Consider the following 17361-nt stretch of genomic DNA (forward strand, 5'->3'; position numbering starts at 1 on the left):
AAAAAAAAAAAAAAAAAAAAAAAAAAAAAAAAAAAAAAAAACAAGTTCACGACCTCTTTGGGTATCAAATTTAACATACACACCAACATACAGGCTTTACTTCCGGTATGTTTACCTTTTGCTTACCTTTCAAATTAAAATTTCAACGTATGCATAGTCTTTTCCGTGTCTCTCTCGGTTTGGTCAGAAACATGTTAAACATTCCTTCGAGAGTTTCTTTACCTTAAAAAAAAAATGTTGTAATTCTATTTTTTTCTCTATATATATTAATAGAATTAAAGGTAAGTAATGGAAAGGGGGCGCGCGCGCGCGCATATTCACACATGCATATATATATATGCAAACGTGATAGAAATATTATTTACTTACATTTTAAAGAAAACTTGGAGTTTCGTAGTCTTTCAAATCCACCACAAATCACAACCGACGCCGGTTACAATAGTCTGGCAGGTATATAAACGTAAATTCTATGTATAATATTATGTACATGCATGCTTGCATGCAGGTACATTATACATACAGGGGCGCAATCAACGCGAGGAATTAAAGGGGCTAACATTTTTTTTTTTTTTTTTTTGTTATCTACTAAAGAGTCCATCTATGCTTAGCTGAGCACTTTCTCTTCTCTCAGCTGGGCTTTAGCTTGATAGTAAATTTTTCCTCTTCACAATCGAAGTTGATTTAATCAGACCCAGTAATTACGAAAGAGACTATCAAAAACATCGTATATAAATTATATATGAGCCAAGCATAAACGTAGAAAACAAGTCCAGTTGTTTGGTGGTATGAGGAAAGAAATTCTCTGAATTCGCTGAAACATGTGCTGAAATCTTAATTAAATTGTAATAAGATTACACAAAACTGATGACGACAGATGGACTGACATCTGATATTAAATTAATAAATAAAATGACATAATAAACATAGAAATTGACAAAATATGATAAGAGTTTACTTTAATTCAATTATTCATACATCGAATGGCGTTTTTTCATTTTTGATAGGCGACAGACATCCAAAAAAAAAGCAATTTGAAGAAATTTTGATGGATGGGAGATCAAGCTGTATACTCCTGCTATATATATATATATATGTATATATATATATATATATATATATATTTTGATATTATCAATCGATGGATGGTATATATATCTGGTAGAAGACATATATTCTTCCTCAGTGTAAAACAATAGACAAAATAGGGCTAACTCACAATCTATGGGAGATATTAAGCCAAAAAACAGTCCAAATCTACATAAATAAAAATAAAACGTTTAAATTTATTCTGTTTTATTTTATATCGAGTAAAGTTACAAAATTGTACAAATTTGTATACTTTAAGAAACGCCTACACGTATTATATTGTAGGTGGGGCACTACTCGATGCACTTTACATTATTGTATTTGCTAAAATAATTGAAGAAACCTTCTTTTCACACACACGCACACACACACACACACACACACGGACACGCACATACGCACATACGCATACAGACACGAACAGTGCAAATCGTTTTTTCTAACTTCTGCTTGAGTGTATGACTAGATTAAGGAGAAATATGGCCCCTTCTTATCTCACGTGGACCTGGCGAGGATGTAGACATTGTGTACCTTGTACTTGAATACAATACGAAACGAAGAGATTACATTACCAGAAAGCAACACCTTAAAGACTATATCAAAAGCCACCAAACGACCAAACAGACATGTTAGGAATGCTAATATAACCAAGGAAATTAACTACTTACTATTAAAAGGGGGAAAAAACAGACAAAATGTACGTGTACATATGTATATCTATATGTATATGTATACACTCTAGGTATATCGTTTTGCTTACCTGGCTGTCAAAGAAATTCTTGATTATATTTCAATTCCTAAAAATATGAGTACTTGAACTGTTGCCTCTCAGCTTTAGCAAAGAAACAACAAGAAAATTATATTCGGTCGTCACCGAATCTTTCATACCCATCACGGTTATGGTAAAAAAAAATTAGAAAAAAGTAAAAGAACGAAAGCTTAGCTGATTTTTTTTAACTTCAAATTACAAGCTTTGGTCACGTAGGCGTGTGGGCGTTATGTCATTTAAAAAATTTGGATCAATTGCAAATTCGTTTACAAATTTGTTAACGGAAGAATCTTTATAGCAGATACTAGACAGTCAGGCAGAGTCGGACAGATGGACACATGGGCATGGTAAATTAAATTTTGACACTCTATACTATAGAGTAGGCGTGGTTAATTTCTCTCATTGCCCATAGAATATTCGCCCAGTTTTTTGTCCACATAACTGCTTTCGTTTATGAGTAATGAGCGGAAAACCAATTTTTCATTGCTTTTGAAAAGCGGAGGTGTTCTGACTTTACGTAGTACTGTAGGCGTGCCCTTTAATCTATTTGGCAAAAACTTTCAATGATTGTACCAAATTTAAAGTTAATAGCTTAATGTGTACAAAAGACCTTACATAGATGGACGGACAGCCATATGAACAGACGGACATGTTTAACTCGATTCAGAATGTGATGGTAATGAAGCTTCCATTTGGGCAAACGTTGCAAACGTTTTGACAAAATGAATATATCCCTTATCCTCCGATGACGGGTATAAAAAGAAAAGAACATTCGTTTTTATATTCGCTACCGAAGCATGGGTGTAAACCGCGTTTGTTATTCTCTTTATAAACGAACAAAAAAAACGAAAATCTATATATATGTACAGTCAACAATCTTTTCTCACAGTTTTTTTTTTTTTTTTTTTTTTTTTTTTTTACACGAATTTCTGAAGAACATATCCGTTGTGTAAACAGAGAATATTGAGGATCCTATAAAGTAAAAATATTCGTAGACAGCGATATATTCCAAGAGATGCAGAAAGCTGATGCATTGCTATGAATGTCCATATTTGTCCATATGTCATCCCCCAAAGCAAGCATACGTATATAGGACGTTATACAAGTGAAAATTGCCGATTACCGTCTGTGTTTTAATATGCGTGACCTAAGCATAGTTAGGGATAGATTCTGACATTGTGATCGGACGCTAGTCATAAAATAAAACAGTTTGTATTCTTGGTTATAGGTGTATGTATGTTATGATTTTGTTGTAATTTGAGTATTCCGAAGGAATAGTCATAGGTGAACGCTCCGACTTTCAGTTCTATTGTAAAGCAGGGTTGTTCAGTTCCGGCGATGGCTTGGTGATGTTACTTCGAAGATGGCTATTCATTTATATGAGATGAGTGGTTCAAGATTCGCTTCATAGTTTAACGTATTTCTTACTTATTTTATTTAAAGTATAACACAAGCAAGCACACCGCTTATCATTTTTATCCAATTTACAGTTTATTTTGAGTTTTCCACTATCCGCTTCGTATCATTAATTTATTATCTGCACTTACCGTTGCGTGCATTTTGTTGGGCGAACGCAAAAAATTTTTTTCGTTTTTTTTTTTTTTTTTTTTTTTTGGATCCTGTTATCGTTTGTAATTGAATTAGACTTTTTGACGGTCAATTACTTATCTTTATTACCTTTATTTGTATTTATGTTAAGCTTGTTACAGGAACAACATATGCACGCACACACACACACACACATTTTAAACAATTTTTCAATGATGTGTGGATAGAGAGTATGGGAATAAGTAAAAATCCTTTTCGTATTTTTATTTGTCTACTTTGAGGTTATGTCGTCACATTTGCCATAAATATATTTATTTTTTTTTTTCTTTTTTAATATTTCAACTAATCGGACGATCGCATTTGATCATAAGTCGCCATAGTTTACAAATCGTTTAAGAAGATTCTTGTATCTTGAATACCGGTAACTTTAGACGATCTATTGAAATTCTTCTGAAAAATCTAAATCGAAGTCTATACTTGTTAATCTAAGTGTGCCAGAAACTTGTATGATTGCAAATAGCGGAGACTATATCGTGACTGCACGCGAAAGCGTCGATGACGACCAAAATCGCGATAGATAACCATTCGTAAAACCATTTATTGCATTTCGTCAAATCAAAAGTAATTTGCAGCTCTAGATGAACCGCCTAAAAAAATTAACTATTTTAGGGTGCGGTCTATGATGGGTGAAGAAATCATGAAGAAATAAGATGCTGTACTGTAACTAAACAATGACAACGTCGCTCTCCTGCTTTGGGACAAATTGATTGCACCTAAACATATACATATATATATATATATATAAATATATGCTAAACTGCAAAACTAGATTGCTCCGCCAATCTTCTATCGCCAGCCCATTAAGTTTTATGCAACTCCGAAAGACCTCGATATTGGATAAACATATATGTTCGATAATAAGGCCGACACTGGCCGGCCAGGCCAGTTTTAGCATAGAACCAAAAAAAAAAAAAAAAAAAAACGTATTCTCTCATATAAGCCATATCCCGACATATATATTAATGTATGCTCCCGTCGTAATCTGAATCATTTGCTCACATTTATTCAAATCATTCAGATCGAAATTGCGAAAAGCCTTTCTTTGATAGCAGAATGTAATAAACAATAAAACTTTGTCTTAAAAGGCATCCAAACTAAGTTCTTACCGCACTGTGAAAGTGAAGAAGTTTTAGTATCAACGCAGAAGCCATAGTCGCGCAGATAAAGATGTCAATAAGTTAAAGTTTCAAAGTTGACGGTTAATCGGAATCGAGGCCTAAAGATTGATATTAAATATTTTACGATGGAGTTTGAATGCAAAAATTTCATTTTCTTTCCTATTCCTTTGAGTGTTTGAGCTTAATTTTTATAACTAAAACAAGCTAAAAGACTAACATAAGGGATTATCCCATCCCATTGGCATTGGCATTGCCATTACAATCCTCGAACTGAACAGTAAATCGGTTTGCCAGACTGCAAATTGCCCATAACATTATACATTAAAATTTTCGTACATTTATTTGTTATAGTGTTTGTGAGTAATGGGGGAAAAAAACCAAATTTGTATTCCTTTTAAAAAAAACAGAGTTGTTCCATTAGGCGTGTCCTTGTACCGATTTGGATAGCTTTATTGTTGCAGAAGACTGTTTACAACAAACATTACAAAGACGGACAGACGGACAGACGGACAGACGGATATGCTTAAATCGATTCAGAATTTTATGCTGATCAAGAGCATATATGTACTTTGTGGGGTCTCTGAGGCTTCCTTCTGGATGTTCCAATCCTCGCATCCTTCGCTGATGGATATAAAAAAGAAAGATCAGATAAGTTAGTCTACGTCTTAGTTTGAATATTCTAGAGATACTTCCAAGATTCCGCTTGACATATGCGATTGCCATAAAGATAAAAGAAAAAAAGTTGTTTATGAAACTTAGTTTAACTAATGCTCATTATCTCTTCTCATTATTGTTTATTAATATTTTAAAGTTAAATCTATTGACTTTCATCAAAATTATAATACTAGCTTCCCTATAAAATTGCATAACACAGATGCATAATTAGAACTAAACTCAGTCATAGTTCATTCTTAATTAGACAAATAGAGATAAACGAGAAGAAACACTACATTCGCAACTCATCCTAATGATAGCAAAAAAAAAAAAAAATAAAAAATAAAAAAAATCGCATGCTAATCAGTGAAAGAGAAAAGTGCCGTATATTTTATCATCATCGCTCACTGATCCAATAATTTGAAGAAAGACTTACAAAAACAACCCAAATGTTAAATGCGTAGAATGCGATGAGTGAATAAAATGAAATTCAGTCATCGCAGGAGTAGAACGTTCTAATTAGTTGCAGTCATGGCACAAAATACAAAATTTCCCAGACTTCACACTGAGATCAAAGATCTTTGTACAAAAACTTTAATATATCAAATTTTGAAACACGTCTACCATAACCTACGGACTGTTTTGCGTTCAATGTGTGAATATTTTACAAAAGTTTTTATCAACCGACATACATTGCATATATGAAATTTTATATTTATAAAAACGCTTTCAATCTGTAGTCCTCTCCATTTTTATTTCATTTTCAAATTCATTCATTCTAAAGCCGATGTTTATTCATCTTGCCGATGAAAGCGAATACGGCAATTGAAATGAAGCAATTTATTCAAATACTTATGATTTCGTTAGGAAAATTCATAAATCGAAGGAAAGCACTTGAGTCAAACTGTTGCGCGGTCGCTTACGTTATTTGTAATTCTTTATGTAACAGATGGGATAAGAATAGTATTATAACCCCTCGGTGGCGGATTGTCAAATCGAATTTTAAGTTTCTTATGCATGTAAACGTGTGCAGTTAGTTATTAAGAGGGAGTGTACGTAATGCTGGCCGGATTGTTTCCAGTCTTGTAATTTAGCTAAATGACACCATATGATACTCTGTTAATGCGATTGTAAATGTTCATATGCATGTGCATGTGTGTGCTCGTGTAAGAAAATGAAAAACTACAGAAATATTTTAAAAATTTTGTAGCCCCTCAACTAACGCATTTGTGTGTGTGTGTGTGTGTGTGTGTGTGTGAATATTGCACAGATAGATGACGACACTCATCGCTGAATATCTTGTCTGTGCACACAATAAATCGGCACTCATACCTACAGCTCAAAATGCAGGCTTTGTCACTTAATGCAAGTGGGGCGACTTGCTATAAAAATGGGCGACATTATTTGCACAACAACAACAGTAAAAACAACCGCTGAGAGAGAGAGAGATAGAGATAGAGCACACATACATATGTACATATAGTAGCCGTTTTAACCTCATCATTAAAACGTATCATATATACATACATACGCACATGCATTCTTACTCTTTACAACCCGTAACTTAATCATTCTTGCGGCCCCTAACAACAGCAACAGTAACCGTGGTATGAAAAAATGAGAATAAAATATCAACAAAACAAAAAAAAAAAAAAAAAAAAAAAAAAAAAAAAAAAAAAAAAAAAAAAACACGAAAAATTAACTTTGCCATAAATAAAATTATTATCTTATCGTGTTTATTTTGGGGAGCAGCAACAGACTCGAGAGTAACAGTAATAATAACAACAACAACACCAACACGACACAATTTTACACCGTTGTAAGGCAAAGTTTAATGCTGTTGAAGTCGAAAAGTCATTTACTTTCACACAATATCGAAAGGGGATGCCTTATAGCGAGAGCAGCATCTGTTTTACTTTAATTTCTTCGAAAAATTATTTTTTTCTGTTTTTTTATTTTTTTTTTTTTTTTTGAATGCATGCTTGTACCCACAATTCAGACAAAATTGAAAGAAAAAGAAAAGGAAAAGGAGGAAGAATGGGGGTGGGGGAGTGGATAATATTAAGAAACATGTATATACACATATACACACGCTCACACAAATGTTAGGTTTACGCATAAGTACACGACCAAAATATCGTATTTTCCTTAAAGCCACGATCTGCCCATTGAAAGCGAATTAAAGTCTTCACTTAATTAGATATCGGTCGTGGTGGATCAAAGCCGACACAAGCGAGTGCGATTACAATTTCTGCTACGAAATTTCGCAAAGCTTGAACGATACGCACACTTCTTTTTTTTTTTTATGGTATTATCTTTGATTTGCTCGTGACGCATACTTTTTATCAAATTCACGCAGGGTTTTCAATTTTTCAAAAATGAATCGCCGAAATATATCGGAAATTACTTGTTTTCGCCTTCAAGTACTTCCTTAAAAGAAGAAGACGTAGATTATAAGTGTTAGTAAAAGAGAGAGAGAGAGAGAGAGAGAGAAGAGACACAGTCTACATTCGATAGGCATGTATGAGGAAGAAATAAACAACATTTATAAAAGCAATATTTGTCGGAATTTCGCTGCGATACTACGCACAGACTCAATATAAATATAAAAAATATATATATATATTTTCCTCTATTACTCACTCAAACGGGAAAATATTCGCTCGCTTATAATCATTCTCGTACAAGTGCAAGTATGTAATGAGAAGTTTTTTTTTTTTTTTTTTTTTTTTTTGTTATTTCATTTTTAAAAACATTCATTCAGGTATATGTGCGTGTGTGCGCAAAGTTATTATTATTATTGCCATTGTTGCTGTTATTGCTGTTCTTGATGAATGCGAAGGCAGGAAATGGCGTTTTTGTCTAGCAGCATTTACGGTGTTGCGACAATATATTGAACATACATAAAATACACCCAGCCGTGTGTTTGTGTGTGTGTGCTTTCTTGCGTAAGTGTAATATACCGTAGATGAAATGTTCATAGATCCATGTGCAAATATGATAACAAGTTGTGTTGGTTCATCCCAACTGCACTTTATATCCCCGCGCTGAACGGGGGTGTACTTGCGTATGATATTTGCTTTCTTTCTCCTTTTTTCCGCCAAAGGCGTTCAATGTTTTTTTAAGATAATTAGATTGCGATTGTTGGGTGTTAATGAATTTTAAAATTTTTGAAATCTAAGCAAACATATCATCATAGTTCAATTCATATATTTTTTTCAATTTTATACCAACGAAGCCTTCACGAGGGTCAAAGATTTATGCGAAACTTTCAATGTACGAAAAAAAATTAAATGATCTTTTCAATGTTTTCATTGTGAACGTTAACTGTCCACTTCAGCTATCTAAGAAGAAGCAAAATTAATGTATCCCTTCAATTTCTTAACAACAATAATACAACAAAAACAAATTATCCAACATAATGTATACTTAATATACATAAAAATGATATATATATATATATATATATATATGTAAAACTATACGGTAAGCAAATTAGTTCTTTCAAGTGCACCCGCATTGGCCTTCTAGGAACGACGGCCCTTACAAAGGTGTTTTGTTGTTTCTTGTTGAATATCTTTCATCCGCGTTATTGAGTGCAAGCATTAAACGTTTGCAATTAAATCGCACACAATGCAAATATTATTTACATGATAGTCAATTAAAAAGATAATCATCATTGATGTGTTGGATTGATACCTTCAATTCGTTTCATTTTCAAACACTCATTCTGTTAATTGATTCGTTCATTTTGCCTTCAATGATCGATTCAATTGTGCCGGCTGTTGTCGGCAATGTTCGTTATAATAACAATAAAGTTTATTTCCAAAATCGGTTGCTTAACCCCCATCAATTTTTTAGTACAACTTACATAGGAAATTTATATAATTATGCTCGACATCAAGTTAAGGATACACTCACTTAACACTCCTCACATAAAGCACTTAATTCATATTCGAGTACATAGGTCTCGCAACAGGTTTTCATCATACGTTTAAAGCATCGATATTAAACAACGCACAACTCAACACAATGTCTTCTTTTTCCTCTTTCTCCATAGTCCAACACACTTTCATGTATGCATTTGATTTTCAACTAATGGAATAGAAATCGCTTTCATTTTGTTGCCGGCTTACAATAGTTTTGCAAAGAAAGAACAACAAGAACAAAGAAAGAATGGAATTTAAATAAAACATCAAGCATAAGCACTTAACACATATGAAAATTCCATCGCTTATTCTGTCGTTTATTACAGTCGACACGACTCGACTCGACTCGTCATGGAACTGTAGTCATAATTTATTTCATTTACTTGGAAATACTAGGTAGCAATTGGCCGATGAACTTATAGAGAGAGACTTTTTAATGAACGACTTCTTTAGTTTTTTTTTTTTTTTTTTTTTTTTTTTTTTTTTTTTTAAATATTGAAACTTTTGCTAGCCATGATTTAAACCAATTGCTACTCCTTGTTACCACAATTATTCGAATCGATTAGTTAAAAACAACAACAACAACAAAAAAAAAAAAACAATTTCTTTTCCGACGAGAAGTGATCGAACTCTATCCTAGAGATTTGTGAAGACAAACGAAGTCATTGTTGCATTTTGTACCTTTCCAGCTATTCGTAGTCATCGATCGAAAACATATTCATTGGACATTCGACTTGGTCTACTAATATCAACTACTAATCTATATATAATATTCAGATTAAGTGATATTGTCACTCTCGTGACAAAACTTCACTTTCGTTATAATAAATCTATTCTTTCCGATTGTGAAGCCAATACAACACTAGTTATATATAGAGTTTTTAATCATTCGATTCGGTCATGTCTGTCGGTCTCCTATTTGAAAATTAAGTAAAAATTTTTCAAAAAATTCTTCCACATCACTAAAAGAGTTACTGTTATTACTGACAAGAACTGTGCTGCACATATTATTTACTGCGGCTTACCATAAATGTGTAAGAAATTTTTATAAAAAAATGACTCTGACCGATCAACGCATACCTCTCGCATACCTTTTCACATTAAGACGAACTGATAGCAATCGAAAATTCTTAATTCTAAAACAAATATAATTTTCTTACTTCGTTTATGTAGACCAATAACCGGTCTTGATATCTGACATATTGACATCTGCACGTACTATACTCACTTTTATATAACAAAAAAAAAAAAAGGACAGAGTACTAGACCTATCGATAATTATGTATATAAAAAAATATAAATACAACGAACTACAGTGTAGAACGATCGTAACCATTAAATGTTAGATAAATGAAAATTCCACGAGTGAATAGGTAGGACTTCATAGAGGAGCCTGCTTGCAACCAAAGTACTCTTCCGCTAATTGGAAAAATCTGGACGGGACGGGACGGTCATATCGCTGAAGCTGGAGTAACAGCACAAAAATGTTACACTGATGCAACTGAAGACTGGCCTATGCCATTCGATGGTCCAAAATACCATATCGCTGAGACATACACCCTCAAGATATCAAGTAATAGTTTACGCCACCTCTGCACGTGCATTAGAATTTTTAAAAAGCTAAAGCAGAAGAAAGACATTCAAGCGTGAAAGATAATGAAAGGCGACAGGAGAATCCTAAGGCGTTTAATAGGCCCAGAACGCTTCTATGACACACCAAGGAACCACATAAAAAGCCTAGTGTCGCAATGGGCACAGAAAAAATCATCATTGCTATTGGCATTGGAAAGTATAGAACCAGCGCAAACTGAAAGCTTCATCCGGCTCCGGTTTCTACACGGATTTTAGCTACCTTAGGTACCACCTGAAGAATATTCATATTCCAGATATCGATTCATGCAGCTACTGCGAGGTGTCATCATATTCTATGCGAATGCGTGGCCATGTACGTTACCAGATACCAGGCGTTTGGCGAACACTGTATAATGCCGAACACCATATGACGCTCCGAACCTAAGAAGATGACGGGATTCATAAGGATCATAAAGCTGAAGAGCTAAGAGCACGAACGAATATAATAGATCTTTTCACATACATATCGCCGGCATTTTCACTTGTTCAAGTGTAATTATTGGAGAGCAGAACGGGTTGCAACAGGGAAAGATTCCCTCAGGCACTGGGCGACAATATTCAAGCTATTAAGCATTGTTCGAGCAGAAACCTAGTCTCTTCAAGCGTTTCTCAAGTAATAAAGGATTCCTGCGTACAACGAGTGTTGCAAGGCACTTTAAACCGAGATATTTATAACCATAAAAAAAAAAAAAAAAAAATGAAAAAAAATATAAAAATTTAACACTGAAGGCCATTGGCCCATGCTTTTGTAATATAATTAATAAAATTATTTCTTCTTATATGAACTTGTTTTATTAAATAATGTTTAATTATGATTTAGTTATTTATTACCTTATTATTATTTTAATATTAATAATATTATTACCGAACCTTTTATTAAACTGTAAATATAATACACATTTATTTAATGATGTCTTTATTATTATTGTTGTTGATGTTCAAAAAAAAGACATATTTTTAATTTTATTTTATCTTTTAAAATTTATTTATTTATTTTTTTTATTCTTTTTTTATTATTATTTTTATTTTGTTTTATTGTTAATTATTATTTTTTAAGGACAATTATTAAAAAATTTAAAAAAAAAAACTTTTTCAATTAATAGATTTATATATGTGATTGTATTCTGTTATCATTATCATCATCATCATCATCAACATGTTATATCGTCATTCGTGTATATATTAGTCTGTAAATGAATTTATCTGCTTGTCTGCCCGGTTGGCTGGCTGCCCACCCTACATTGTCACTTTCACTGTCATTTTTGTTTGTCACCATCATCAATAAGATATCAAATGACAAATAGAATTGCAACATATATATACGTATGTGTTTGTATGTATCTGTGCGTTTGTGTGTGCATGAGTATGTATATGTATGGTGTGTGTATGTATGGTGTGTGTGTGTGTGTGTGTGTGTGTGTGTGTCTATGTGTCTTTTGTTCATTTGTTTAGTTTTTCTTATTTTTTTCTCTTATTATCACTAATAATAATAATAATAATAATAATAATAATAATAAAAAGGGAATTACGTTCAATTTCAGTTTAACACGATTCAATTAAATACAACTTCTGTTTTTCATGTGTTTTCATGTAGGTAGTAGGTGTGGGTGTATCTCTCTCTCTCTATCTGTGTGTGTGTGTATATATATATATATGTACGTATATGTATAAATGTATTGTAAACTGCTTATCAATGTATGTAAGATCTTTTTTTCTTTATATCCTCAGCTTTTAGTTAAATCTTTTCATAATTAATTAACATCATGTAAAGGATTATTTTTATTTTGTTCTCTTTTGCGTTTTTTTTTTTTTTTTTTATATTTATAATTATATTAAATTTTTTTTTTCTTCCAAGAAAAAGTGCTTTTTTTAAAAATTCTTTTATTTATTTATTTTTTTTTTTTTGTGTTTTATTATTATCCTTACAAATGTATAGCATATAAGGGTTAGTTAAACTGTGTAATCCATGTCTGTGTGAGTGTGTTTATATTTAATTAAATATTTATTGCAGCTGTCTCTAAGATTTTGTAAAATCGTTATATATTTTGTTTTGTTTTTTTCAGATTTATTTAAGTTATTTTTTTAAAAACATTTGTGTGATATTAAATATTGTGTAGAAAAAGTTTTTTCGCAAAAAACATATTTAAAAAAATGTATAGATTTTTTCTAATTCTTTTTTTTTTTTTTTATTGTGTATATAAAATATTTTTCATATAAAACACAAATTTGATTCTTTTTGCTTAATATATATATATATATATTTTTTTTTAGTTTCATGTTATATATATGTTATATATATATATATATATATATATATATATAAATATATATATAACATAAAAATTGATTTCTTATTTCCTTAGTAAGATAATGAAAATGTATAAACTATATAAATAAAGAAACTTTAAAAAAAGCAAAGGGAGATTGAATTCAGCATTGGCCGAATTTTTAATATCCACCACTAGTTGTTGATGATATTAAATGCGATATCATATGAATTGCTAACCATCCGCATTTATGCGACTTTGGCAGTATTATAGAGAATAGTGTATCAGTTAAAATAATATTTACATATTTCGCAGTGTTTATAATATTCTTTTAAATGTGAAAGATTCCCTTAATCTGACTTAAATGATGGTCAGACTAACTAAATGCGGAAGTTTTGCCACTTCGCCGACTTTAAACCGAACTGAATTGATTAAAAATTACAAACTATAGCCATATGAAAAATTACTTCTCAGACATCATATATATGGGATAGTTTCCAAAAAGCCGAGTGTCGTGGTCAAAGTCCGGTATAGTGAAATTGTAGTGCTCAGGAAATGCGAAAAAGTCGACTTTGTGACCACATGAAGAATTACGTTTCGCGAGATCTCGTACGTGAGAGGTTTGAAAAATAGACTAATTTGATCCAAATATTTAACAAATAAACTAAACATCAAATCATTTATCTGAACCAATTGTCATTATAGAATATTAAAATCTGCCCTTAATTGCCGCAAACAAAAATTTCTAAAGCTATATGGAAGTGGCCCAAAAAATGGCCCCAAGGCATTCATACCGAACTATTATTTTTATCATCATTGATTTTCACTAATATTAATGTAACGATTGTTTTAAAATGGGGCGTTGTGCGAGGAGTAATCGTTCGATCCTTAAATCAAAACACATCAGTGTCAAAATATTTCGAAAATTGTAATCTGCGTGTACTTTGAAGACAAAAACACATGTACACACATCAGGCAGACAGATGATCGTATAGAACTAAAATAAATTAGGCCAGGGAAGTGATAGGGTTTGTAATGGACACCGGCACTGTAGCATTAAAAAATCAAATAAAAAAAAAAAAAGGAAAAGCAGTTCTTGTCAGGGAAAAAAACAAATTAAAATTTAAGTTTTCCTGGGTAGAGGAAAAGAAAACTTTGGACAGTTGCAGTTTGAAGAGTGAGTTATACACATATTTCTGCTAAAATATTGAATACGAAAAATCGTGAATAAATACGAACAAAGGAAGCTTCTAAAAGCGTATTATTTGAATTGAATTGTTTGAAAATTTCCAAGGAAAAAAAAATCCTTTACATAAAAGAATTATTGACTGCAGCAGTTGAAGTGATGAAGTTTTATTAACGAACATCGATGTCAAATTTTCACTATGGAAAACTAAATGATTCAAATGGTTCTGCCTAAAAAAAACTAAAAAAATAACGTAACGAGATAAAAAAATAAGTATGAAAAAACAAAAAAAACGCACACAATCACGGGTACTGCTGTTCAAATATCCTTCGCATTGTTATGAATCGGCCTTACAACGTGTCTTAATGGATCAATAAACGAAACTTATTTTTTTTTTTGTATTTCTTTTTATTATTAATCAAAAATTTAAAATTCATAATTTGTAAAAAACTTACAGCTGCGGTGATGCGCATCAACGTGGATTGGTTTTGGTAAGTTTCTTTTTTGGTTTGTTGAATTAAATTAATCTAAATTTTCCCTTACTTGTGTTTAACCTTTTTTTTTTTTAAATTTTTAAATTTGAGCATTCTTTTTTTCCAAGTCTTGTTAATTAAAAATAATATTTAAAATTTATAATTTGAAAATGATTTCACTTCTTCTAAAAATAAAAAAAATAAAATAATAATAGATCTTGAATTGAGATAATTTTGTAAATTAATATAATTATTTTTTTGTTTTTTTTTTTTTACTTAAGTGGTTCGTTTTGTTATCTTTTATTTTTGGAAAAAATAAATAAAAATGTATTATTATTAAAATTATTAAATTGTTGGTGAGATTTCCTTGAGGTGACTGAGGCGCATGACGACGTAATTTTTCCCGTTAAAAAAAAAAATAAATCAAAAATTAAATGTAAGCATGTTATTTCAAAATAATGAATCATTGGTAGCGTAAAGATAAAATATCATGAACCTATTTTCGATTGCTTATTTTTAGCCATCCCATCCGTTGAGCCAGGCCGGAAAACATGCGTAGGTTTCATGGTATAAATAAAAAAAAAAATTTACAGTTTGCAAAGTACCCATATTAAATACGTTACAGTGTGCTATTCCAAGCTTCTTTTTTTACGCAGAAGGATTATAAAGCGGTCATAAGGCTAAGAGGCTTTCCATAGCCCCGTAGTTATATACTCTACGGTTTCTCCGACACATATTTCAATATATTGTAAGGACCTATCAAAACTACCTATACTCACAGAAGATGAGTGTAAAAACCCAAACAAATAAGAACATTATAGTCAGGCAAGGCCGACAATTAAATACCCCACACCACATTGCCTAACACAATTTTTATTTATATTCTAGAACACAAAAATTATATCTTGTTTCTATGTAAAGGCATATTTTTCATGTGCTTATTTATGGGCAAGCGGGCCGAAAACGCAACCTAATGTAGTACAAGTTTAATCCATACATAAGTTAGAACCCAAAAATATGTCTAGAATGTCCAAATTTTGTAGAGTTAATTTTTTTATAAGATTACTATAATATTATGGGTCAATTTTCATCACCACATATTAAAACTTGCACTTTTCTGCTTTACCAAGTATCAATTTTCGTGAAAATCATTATTATTATTGATCGAAGAAATAGGCCGAGATGGTCCAAGTTTGGTACAGATAATTTTTTTATTTTAAATTACTATTATGATGCAATTTTCTTCCTGAAGCATTGAAAATTACCTCTTTTTGTCGTGTAAACTGCAGTTTAATCAAAAATTGGCCCAAACGGTCCGCGGTTTCCGTAGCAATTTAAAGTGCTCAAATACTGCCACTTAGCCAGTTTTGCTGAGAAATTTTGTAAATTACAAACTTTTCCCATATAACGACTTTTCAGAATAGGGCGCTATATGGGGTGTGGTCCACAAAGTGAACCCATCCGAACCATTTTCAATAGCTTTCTTCCTCGAGTCAAAACACGTCATTTAGCTTAAAAACAAATTTACATAGATAGGCATCAGACGCCCCGACGGACGGACAGGCTTAGAAAAATTCACATTATGATTCCGAATCAATCGGTATAATAAAAGGCGGATCTATCTTAACCCCTTCTTCGTGTGACATACGACCGCACTAACCTAACATGCTCTTGCACCACAAGTGCTGCACAGCATAAAAATGATTAATATCAATGCTCCTAAATAATTTGTTCATAGATTTGGAGTATTTCCTATTCGGATAGAGATGTTTCCGAATTTATATGATCAACTTTTTTTGTCCTTTTCCGTTATCGAAAAATAACGCTCACAATCGCCTTCTCGCGACGTCAGGATTCGGTTCAAAGGTTTCAAACAAAAACTTCTCAAATAGCCAAGTGTTATACTAGTCCGAAGATACGGCATATTACACTCATAAATACACATACAGTTATTAAGTAATGATAGCTTATAGCCAAACTTAAGACGTGATCGAAAATTTGATAAAAAACAAAACAATCCTTTAATAAACAAACGTAACTTTCTTATTTGCTTTTGTTTTTTTTTTTTTTTGCCCCAATAAAGGGGCAAATTATCAACCTTAAGCCAAACACTTTATTGACCACTATTGTTCCCGTTTTTTTTTTTTTTTTTTTTTTTTTAACACTTGACTGTAAGTAATACGCAAGTGTACACAAGAGAATACAGATAAGTCGATCCCACATGCAAATCTTACTTTTAAAGAAAACCACTGCACAATTTCATGTAAAAAATACACTACCCTTCAAAAGCGTATTCAGTTTTAAAAGCTGCACGCTGCACACGTCATTGTATTTAAGACTTTCTAAAAACTTTGACAATGGGATTTTTTGGACTTTAAAAAAGAATGGTTTAACGTTGACAATCAAAGCTCAATTAAAGCAAAGAAAATAATATTATTTCTTGTAAATTTTGAATGCGCCACTGTATCTACTTAACTGCTTTTCAAGTTTAGAGGAATACAAATTAAAAGCGAAAAAAGATTTGTAAAATCAACTAAATTTATCTTTACAGACAAAATTGTCACTTAAAAAACAAGAAGAAGAAGAAAAAAAAAGAAGGAAGAACATTTATACATTTTATACATCCACTCACGCCGATC

The sequence above is a fragment of the Glossina fuscipes genome, unplaced genomic scaffold (assembly GCF_014805625.2).
Source record: "Glossina fuscipes isolate IAEA_lab_2018 unplaced genomic scaffold, Yale_Gfus_2 1, whole genome shotgun sequence".
Classification (NCBI taxonomy): Eukaryota; Metazoa; Arthropoda; class Insecta; order Diptera; family Glossinidae; genus Glossina; species Glossina fuscipes.